At 32.5% G+C, this 10396-nt stretch overlaps 1 protein-coding gene across 1 annotated transcript in view; it reads right to left on the reverse strand.

The window, feature by feature from the left end:
* Positions 1 to 10396, reverse strand: part of LRFN5 (leucine rich repeat and fibronectin type III domain containing 5) — a 525826-nt gene that overhangs the window by 843 nt on the left and 514587 nt on the right. The gene's annotated exons all lie outside the window — the stretch shown is intronic.

Consider the following 10396-nt stretch of genomic DNA (forward strand, 5'->3'; position numbering starts at 1 on the left):
GAGAGAGAGAGAGAGAGAGAGAGAGAGAGAAGGGTGGGTAGACAGATAGCTAATAAGATGGCTGTGCTACAGCTTCATGAATCTACCAGTCCCCAAATTGCAAGAACCTAAGCTTGTGTGTTTTATAATTCTACCACAATATACTATAAATATTACAGAGTACATTTTACAAGTTATACTTATTCATGATAAGTAATGGGTCAAAAATATGAATATATTAGAAAGTTATTTTAAAAGAATTTATCTAATTTTAAATCTATTCTCAGTATGTCAATTTCCATAATATTTTCAGAGATTCCTACACAAGTAAGGAAATAACATTTTTTCCCAGCATATTTAGTGTCTTAAAAAATAGAAGCATCCATATACTCTAAATTGTAGTCTAGTCACTTAGAGTAATATTTCTTTTTTTTTTTTAAGCAATCGGGATTAAGTAACTTGCTCAAGGTTACACGGCCAGTTATTTCTGGGTGTGGTGCTAAGTATCAGAGCCCAGATTTGATCCCAGGTCATCCCGACTCCGGGGCCGGTGCTCTACTCACTGAGCCACCTGACCGCCCCTTAGAGTAATATTTCTAATGCTGTGGAAAAACATCAGTATTCAGAAACATTGACTATGTTGGGATTTTAACATGAAATGATTGGGCTAAAATTATTTCAATTTGTTACCTTGAATGGAACCAACATACTGATAACTCATATGAAATTTATGTCCTTATAAATTCTAATAGAAATTTCTAAAAGACAGTACAAGGAAAATTAGATATTATAAATTTAGTAAGATTGAATTTCTTAAGGACTTAGAGTTGCCAAAGACTAAACAAATTAATAATGCATTAACAAAGGCCCACACAACTATTTAAAAATCTAAAAAACAGCTCAAAAATTTGAAAACCATAGAATAACTAAATGGAAAACTAGAGAGTGTTTATTTTTTAATATATTTTATGAAAGATTGGTGAAGTATCTAAATAATAATAATGGATTGATTTAGTTATTATTTTTACAAAAAAGAAAAAATATTTCAAAAAGCACTTTTGTATACATTATTATGATGATGATCATTGAAAAAATACTAAGAAAAAATCCACTCCCAAATCAGTTTAAAATATAATCAAGCTTCCCTACAACATTAAGATCCATGCCACAGGACAATGTTATAGTTAAAACTGTATATGAAAAGTTTTTTTTTTCATTTTATATTTCCCAATTAAAATTCCCCTTTGAAGGGATGTAAAGTGGAGCTGCTTTGGAATAATTTTGTTAGTGGCACACATTCAAATACCCCAAAATCTGCCTTTCCTCTTATATAGACTATATTCCCTTGTATGTACAATCTACTTCCGGTTGAACTGTAATTCTTATAGTTTCATAAACATGCCAAAGACTTGACCACCTTTGCACTTTTCTGCATACCATCCAGCACCTGTATTTAGAATACTCTTTGCCCCTTTCTTTCTATAAAATAATTACCCATTCCTTGATACCCAATTGAAATAATGCTTCTCACCTGAAAACATTCCTGATCCCAAATGCAAATAGTTTCCTTCTTAGGACATTCAAGGGATTTTCTATTATAAATTGATCATATTCTAATTTGAATTATGAGTGTACATATCTTATCTCTCCTATAAAACTGTACATGTATCTCCCTCAGCTCAATGCCTTACACATAGTAAGATTATAATAAAAATTTGTTAAATAAAGAGTCACAGCAATGCTCCAGTGCACCTAAAGGGAAAAAAATGGATTGGATAACAGGACAATTTTCATTTTGTGAAAAATAAACCTTACAATTCTATTTCAGTTACAAGTTAGTGGGGCTGATCAAATTATAAGGGAATTTTAGCTATGGTATCTTTTATTCAATCTTATATGACATAATAAATGGAAAAGCACCTATCAGGTTTTAAAATCAAGTTTAAAGAATTATCTGTTAATCAAAGTCAACCTTGAAGGAAACAGCAAATTTCAATATGTAATGTAATATTTTAGTGGCATAAAGGACACTCATTATAATAGCAAACAAAATAAATAAATAATCAGAAAAATATATATATATATATAGAATACACATATATATGTACATATATATATATAGTAACAAAGAAATGATCAGAAAAAAAAACTGGTACAGGAAATACTCCTGTAAAAATTTTAAATGACATTTACAAATCTAAGGACACATTTTCAAAGTAAATCAGGATATAATATGCTAGTGAAATGACAATATGACAGTAGAGGCATAAGTAGTATATCATAGACAATATCCTCCCAGGTAGGGTAACATATGGATAGAAAGTTGGCATTAGAGGCAGGAAAATCTGAGTTTAAATCCTGCCTCTGATATGTTAACTACATGGGAGCAGTTAAGTTCCTTGTCTTATCAATACAACTGGCAACTAAGACAAAAAGTTGCAGATTATCAGCACTGGGAGGGTGTTTCCACAATTGGAATTTTTATACTGATGCAATAACAAATCCAGAATGCCACCTCTTCCCTATGCTCCAAAATAAATTTGTTAAAGTGACATAAGTTGTTTTTCAGGTTCTACAATCTGTCAACTTTATGGTTGATAAAATATGATATGAATTAGTACACAAATCATTGCCAATGTAGAGTTGTATTCCTCTGTGGATGAAATAATCATTCTTGTTCAAAAGAGAAATTCCTTTTCCTGTGCTTCAGAGATGAGAAAAAAGCAGTTTCCCTTATTTGGTACATTTCTCTGGAATTTGTGCTTCATTTCTTCTCTGTGAGAGGAAGGAATTAAATAAGGAAACTGCTTGTTCCTCTGACAAGTGACTGTGCCCCAACAGGGTGCACTCCTTTCACTCCTCTCTTATGATTTTCAACAATTTCTTTCCCATAGTTTATGCTAGCATTATATAAAAGATAATCACACCTGGTATTTCTTTATGTGTATATGTAAACAGAAATAAGGAACTCTTAGGTCTGAAATAGTTTGTGGAAGAAGGTACTGGATGAGGCAGCAGTTGAACAAAAGGCTCTTCCTTGGAAATTTCAAGGTAACATTCTTAAGGTATTTAGAAATCATCAAATTCTTGGGACCCTACATCATTGTCTAGACATCACATCCTACTAAAGACATGAAGTATTTAAGTCTAAAAGACACACAAAAAATTGAAAAAAATAATCGAAAATAAGAAATCTGAAAAAAAAAATAAGATAATTAAAATTCTTAACTTAGGGAAGGCTGACGGTGGGATGGCTAGGTGGCACAGTGAATAGAGCCCCAGCCCTCTAATCAGGAGGAGCTGAGTTCAAATATGGACTCAGAAACTTAACACAATACAACACACACACACACACACACACACAAATCCCTAACAGTGTGACCTTGGGCAAGTCAATTAACCCTACCTTCCCCCTTTCTGAAAAGCAAAAAAAAAAAAATGTTGACTGTGTCTTAATGATTTTCAAGTAAATGAAAATTCATTACTTAGAATATGGAGAACACATTGCCTACATTTACAATCAGGACAAATATATATATGAAAGGACTATTATTTGAAACATGATGGATTTTAAAAAGGGAGAATTTCCTGACAAATATTTTATTGAAAAAGGCTTTGGAAACTGTCTTTGGGGATTTTTTTTAAAAACAAGACAAACTCATCAGCTCAGGAAGATTATTTTTGTTTGCTTGCTTGAGTACTTAGATATTTGGTTATTAAATGTTCAAATAATTCATAATTGATCTTATGTTTGAAATATAGCTAGGCTATTTAGCCTATAGGTTCACTTTAAAGTTTTCTTTTAAATCATAATTAATTTTAATCTTATATTTTCCATAGTTATTCAATTTCAGATGGGTAACATTTGATAATTAATCTTAGTCAGCATTATTAATTTGTTTTCTATTTTTAATAGATCCAAAGAACTCTCAAAATGAAGAAGCATCTATGCTATTATCCTTGTTCTGAGATACAAGAGGTTTCATCTTTCAAGTTTCCATTTATACATAGTAGTTTTATGTTAGAATTAAGACTTTCAAATATCTTTTGGAAGGTTAATGCAAAATATTTAATAGTCCTATTAGGTCAGTAATGATCAGTTATGTACCAGTTATCTAGAATGCTAATGTTCTCAATCATTGCATAATAGATATTAACCTGGGGAGTATATTAGATGTAATGTAGTATTCTTTCTTCACCCCTTCTTTAACAAATCTTGAAATTGATGATAAGAGATGGAAATGACTTGTCCAAGATCACAAACCAGGACTTGTAAAGCTAGGTCTTTGATTTTAAATTCAGTGCCATTGTTTTTCTTTATCATATAGCTTTCTCAGAGAATATTCTAATAGATCAGTGATGAAGAGAAGCAGGAGGGCTATAACACAGCACTAGTGAGACAAATATACAGGAGACCTTAGATGAAAGAACAGCATTTAGTGTGTATGGAAGAAATGAGTAGTCCCAGCACCTCAGAGTAAAGATTATATCAGGGATGCCTCTACACTAAAACTCAGTTGTATCTGTTTTCAGATATTTTGATTTACACTTTCTAGTACCCAGTAGAAAAGACATAACTTCAGTCTACATCATGGAGCATGGATGGAATAAGAACAGAGCCTGGTCAAAACCACTTTTGAAGGTAATTTATTGTCCACTGAGATTCACACTACTAAAAGGAATCTCTACAATAATATACCCAAGAAGTCACAAGTTTCTCTGCTTGAAGTCTTCAGTGAGGAGAAATCCATCACCTCCTGAGGCAGCCCATTCTATTTTGGGATAGTTCTAATAATTACAAATTTTCTCCTAATATCTGGGTAGCTAAGTTCTATAGTGAACAGAACTGGGTTTGGAGGCAGGAAGATCTGAATTCAAATTTGGTCTCAGACACTTATCCTGGATAAGTCACTTAACCCTGTTTAACACAATTTCCTCATCTATAAAAATAGTTGGAGAAGGAAATAGCTAACCAATCCAGTATCTTTGCCACCAAAACCTCTAATAAGGAGTTGTATATGATTGAAAAGTGACTGAACAAGAATAACTTCTCCTAATATCAAGCAAAATTAGCTACTGCAACCTCCATGTATTATTCCTGGGTCTGCCTTATGGGGTCAAATAGAACAAGTCTAATAATATCCACATGACAGATGTTTAAATAATTTAACACAGCTTTCATACAACACTTGCCATCCCAAACCCCAAGTATTCTCTTCTCTAGAGGAAACACCCCCATTTATTTCCATCTAAGCTCAAATAACCAGATTTAGTGCCCTTTACCATTCTGACTGCCTTCATCTGGATCTTATCTAAATTATTAACTTCTTTTTCTCAAACTCTGGCCTCAAAACTGACCCTAATAATCCAGATATGATTTGACCAGATATGATAACCAGAGTGATTTTCAATTCATAATTCCAGGAAGCTATTACTATTAATGGATACCAAGTTCATATTAGCTTTAGGGGGTGCCAAATCACAATGTTGACTCATATTTTTCTTATATTGAAGTGCTTATTAGATTTATCCCAATGTTTTAATTAGTTAATAATCTTCTTGATCCTGATTAACTTTTCACTCCAGCTTTGTGTCATCTGAAATTTTAACCACCATGTTATCTATATCTTTATCCAAGGTAATGATAACCATGTTAGCTAGAATAAGACCAAGCACCAAGCAGTGGGGCACTCCACCGGAAACTTCCCAAACTCCTAACAACTAGTCTTTGCCCATGTCCATTCTATCACATGTATTATTATCTAATCTATATGTCTCCATCTTTTAAAAAGACTTTATCAAAAATCTTTGCTAACATTCACATCCAGAGAAAGAAATATGGAGCTTGAATGCTGATTAGGGTAGAATATTTTTTTCTGCTTTGTTTTATTTCTTTTTCATGGTTCCTCATGTTCTTTCTAATTCTTCTATACAATATGACTAATGTGAAAATATGTTTAATAGAAATGTATATGTAGAACCTATATATGATAACATGTCATCTTGGGGAGAGGGGATGGGAGAGAGGTGAAGAAAATTAAAACTTATGGAAGTGAATATTGAACAATAAAAATAAATAAATTGACTTATAAAAAAAAGCTTTGCTAAATTCTAAGTAGCATACTTCTACCGAATTCTCATGTTCTACAAATTTTGTAAAGTTTAAGTTATATAACCTTTTAAGATTATTGTGGAACAGGACATTCTTTTTTACTTTTTTGAAGGGGAAAGTGAAGTGATCAGGGTTAAGTGACTTGCCCAAGGTCACATAACTTGTAAGTGTCAAGTGTCTATGGCAGGATTTGAACTAAGGTCCTCCTGAAAACAGGGCCAGTACTCTATTCACTGGGTCAGCTAGCTGCCCCAGCATAGGATATTTCTTGATTAACAAATGCAAGGTTTCTCTAATCATCATTTCATTTTCTAGATATTTACAAGTTTTTCATTAAAATTCCCTCCTAGTATTTCCCAGTTATCCAAATTGAGTCAATTGGCCTAATTTCTAAAACTTTTGTCTATATTCCCCATTTGTAACAAAATTTCAAATATCATTGACAGTGGCCCATCAATCACATATTCCACTTCTTTCAGTACCCAAGAACATAGATCACCTAGGTCTTAAAAGACCAACCAAATCCTCTCTTATCAATCTTGAAATCAATGAAACCTAATAAGATTTCATTTTTATTCCCTATTGAAGTGTTTTTTTAAATTAGATTTAGTCCCAATGCTTCAGTTCATTAAGAACTTTTAAGATCCTGATTCTTAGCTTTTCATTCCAGCTTTGGGTCATCTGAAAATTTAATCATCATGTCACTTATATCTTTATTCAGGTCACTGATAAAAAATGTTTATCTGTAGTTTATTCTGTTATGTTCAGTGCAAAGGTGGAAAAAGGAGAGTGTAAAAAGAAAGAAACAGATATTGAACTGGTATATCTCTATTGTCAGTTATTATTATGCCACTTGACACAAGTAACAATCCCATCCTTAAGTTCACTGGTCCTCCTCAATATAACTTTAGAAAGCTAAAACCATATTTATTTAACTTATTCTGAGCTTGAACACTATAGATAACTAGTTTTACAAAACCATGTGTACATATTTCATTTCATATTTTCATATGTCTTTGCTTAAATCTTCTGTATATATCTTTAAAAAATAAAAGTTTTCCTGCATATACACCCCAGTCTCTTCAGAAGTTCCTGTTTTTGGTTCTCTTTGGGATTTGATCCTACCATATATTCAGAGTTTTATTTTGCAAAAATTTCTAACCCTCCTGGGTGAATTTGACCTGTAGAATATTAGTCCATTGGTCCCTAATTATCTGTTCTCTGAATTCTTTGATATCTTATTTCCCAAAATCTGGAATTCATATTAGAATGTGGCAAGAGAGTAATCATTTCTTCCCAGCCTGTCATGCCCGAAGTTCACATAATTTCTGTCCCAACAACCAATTACACAGATACTTACAGAATTTCCCTTCTCAGTGGGAGAGTAACTTTTATGTTATTAGCATAAATAGCTCCAAAGATGTATGGATAATTAAAATTTCTTATCATTACTATAACATACCTCAATGCCCAGATTATGACCTGTTTTCTTAACCTCCATATTTATCTATTTGTCCTTCAGTCTAGGTGGTCTGTAGAATACACAATGACAGAATGACTTCCCTTTCACTTTCCATTGACCTACACCCATATGTTTTGGATATTTCCTCCTCTGCTTCCTGTCTTTCTGCATACATATATAATTTTCCAATATATAAGATCACTTCATTCTACCACACTTCATATGTATTCTTCTTCTTTTGATTATGTTATACCCATGCAAAACCACATTCCTGTTTTAATCACATAAAGTTTCAATAACACCATGAGGTCAAATTTCCCTTCTTATATTAGGACTTCTAATCTCTCTTGCTTATTGCATACATATTGGAAATTTGTGTATAAAATTTTGAAGCCATAGCTTTTACTACTAGCTTATTTATTTTATTTTTAAAAAATCTTCTGTGAATTTCTGGGTTGTCTCAGCTACTATTGCTACTCTTTAGGATATCTAAGTTCATGGATGTACATAAAGCTATTTTTTCTCTCATTCCTCCTTTTTGGTTTTAAAATCCCTTTGATTAGATTTAAATAATACCAAGGCATTCTTCATTAGGTACTTTGCATTGCTGGACAGAAGTTATCCCTATATATTATATCTTAGCCCAGACTCCAAATCTCATTTTCAAAGACAAGAACTTCCTCCCAACTCTCTCTCTCTCTCACACACACATGTGTATAAATGCATAAGATATATACATATATACACATGTATATAGAATTTCTTGTCTTGAGTGGCAGTGATAAAAACAAAGCCTGTGTCCCTAAGATCTTTTGCAAAAAGATTTTTTGCAAAAGATTTTGTAATATTTGGAAATACTTTATTCACAGTATCATTTCATTTAAGACTCACCAGTAATGGGTAATAGTCTTACTAAATGTAAAGGTTCTTTTTTGCCTTATGTACATATATTAGGAAGAAAACAACCCTTTCTATTTTTTTAATATTCCCAAGGAAGGAGTCAGCGACCACCACTACTCTTCATTTCTTCTTTGAAACTTTTCTCATCATTAGATAGCTTCTGTGGCTCTACTTTATCACTTATTGGAGTTTTTTTTTTCTTTCTCAAAGCATCCATCTCCCTCCCCTTTAGGAAGAACATGCTTTCCCCCCTTTAGCTTCAAGTATACAGTTTTCCTTTTTCCCCTTTCCTCTCTTCTCTGTATAACATTCTTCCAGTCTAACTTTTATACAAAGTTGTTTCCTGACACTTCATATTTTTCTGCCATCAAAGCTTTACTTTGTTGATGCTGTTTTAGGAACATTTGTTTGTCCCTGATAACTTACAATGGATAAGCCTTCTTTTTCTTTTCTTCTAGGAAAAAAAAAATTAGTTTAACCATAACAGATATCTGACTGAAGCAAAACCAAACCAAACAAACAAACAAAACCAAACAACCAAGGAGCACAATGCAAATCACTATACAATTTGTTCAGTTTTCCATAATGATTGCGAGTGTTGCTGTTGTTATTTTTCTGTGTTAAGTCCTTCTTTAAGAACTTTATAACCTTTTTGAACCACACAAGTCATCAGTCTTTCTTTCCTTAATATTGATAGCGTCAGAGCTAAAATATTCCATACTCCTTCCTTTTTTTGGTTTCTACCTTAGTTGTTCTACTAATCTCCCTCCACCCTCAACTAATACATTCTACCAATTTGTTTTATCCATCAGTTTGTTCTACTTACCTTTTTTTAACTTACCTTGACTGGCCAGCTGCCTTCTTTTCCTTAAATACTTCTTGATTCTTTCTCTTCAGTTATCTCCCTTTTTAATCCTTGAATATCTCTTTATACTGCTCTTACCATTCAAACTTCTTTCACAGAAGTTGAATAAAAAATCTGAATCTGGAAAGTGTTGTCCTTCAAATATTCCTCAATTTCTCCCAACTTTTCTGCTCTAAATTGAATTTCATTCCTTCTTCACAAAACCAAACCCCTCTAAATCACTCAAACATTTCACTTTTTATTCATTTTGAGTCCTTTTAATCTAATTTATTTTTCCGCAATATTAGAAACCAGAAATGAGTTCTAATTTCTTAGAGACAGAAAATGATTGAACACCATTTATCCAAAACATCAGGATAAGCAAGGCTTAAAAGCCCTGGTAAGAAATAGTAAATGAACTGGATCTACACTCCATGTTTAATATTTGAATTATTCATAAAGTATAGGTATAAAGAAAGAGAAAGAAGCCCCAAATGTTTTAGTTCAAGAAAAGTACAAGTTTTAGGGTAGTGGCACCAGAAAATCAGGGCATTGAACATTTAGAAACTTCAAGTTCATTTTCTTTCTGAACAGACTATGAATCTGCAGTACTTTGGGACCCTGTGGAAAGTGGGACTCATTGGAGATGGAGAGGGTGATTGTGATTGTTAGTAGGCCATAGTAGGTCTTTTATGCCTTCTAGAAGTTTTCCTTCTGTATGCATTTGTATTTTCTATGGAATAGCATATGTTTTGAAACTCATAGGTTTCAAAATATCAGTCACCTCCATCAAGTTATTTAATAGAATTTTTCACAAATGGTTTTTTTCTGTTACACTCAAAACTTTGACATATACATTTGTGTGGCAGAAAGGCTTTTATCATTGGAAACCAGAGATTGCTTTGCACTCATTTAATATTTTACCTGGTAAAAAAAAATGCTACCATTTATCTTTTTAATTAACATGAAGTTGGACAGGTCAGAAGTTGGACATAAGAAGAAGGATGATGAAAACACAACCCATGATGTGTTTTACAGATAGATAGATAGATAGATAGATAGATAGATAGATAGATAGATAGATAGATAGATAGATAGA

Source organism: Petaurus breviceps, unplaced genomic scaffold, assembly GCF_028583685.1.
Source record: "Petaurus breviceps papuanus isolate PSGF00001 unplaced genomic scaffold, PetGlider_PUasm1.0 164, whole genome shotgun sequence".
NCBI lineage: Eukaryota > Metazoa > Chordata > Mammalia > Diprotodontia > Petauridae > Petaurus > Petaurus breviceps.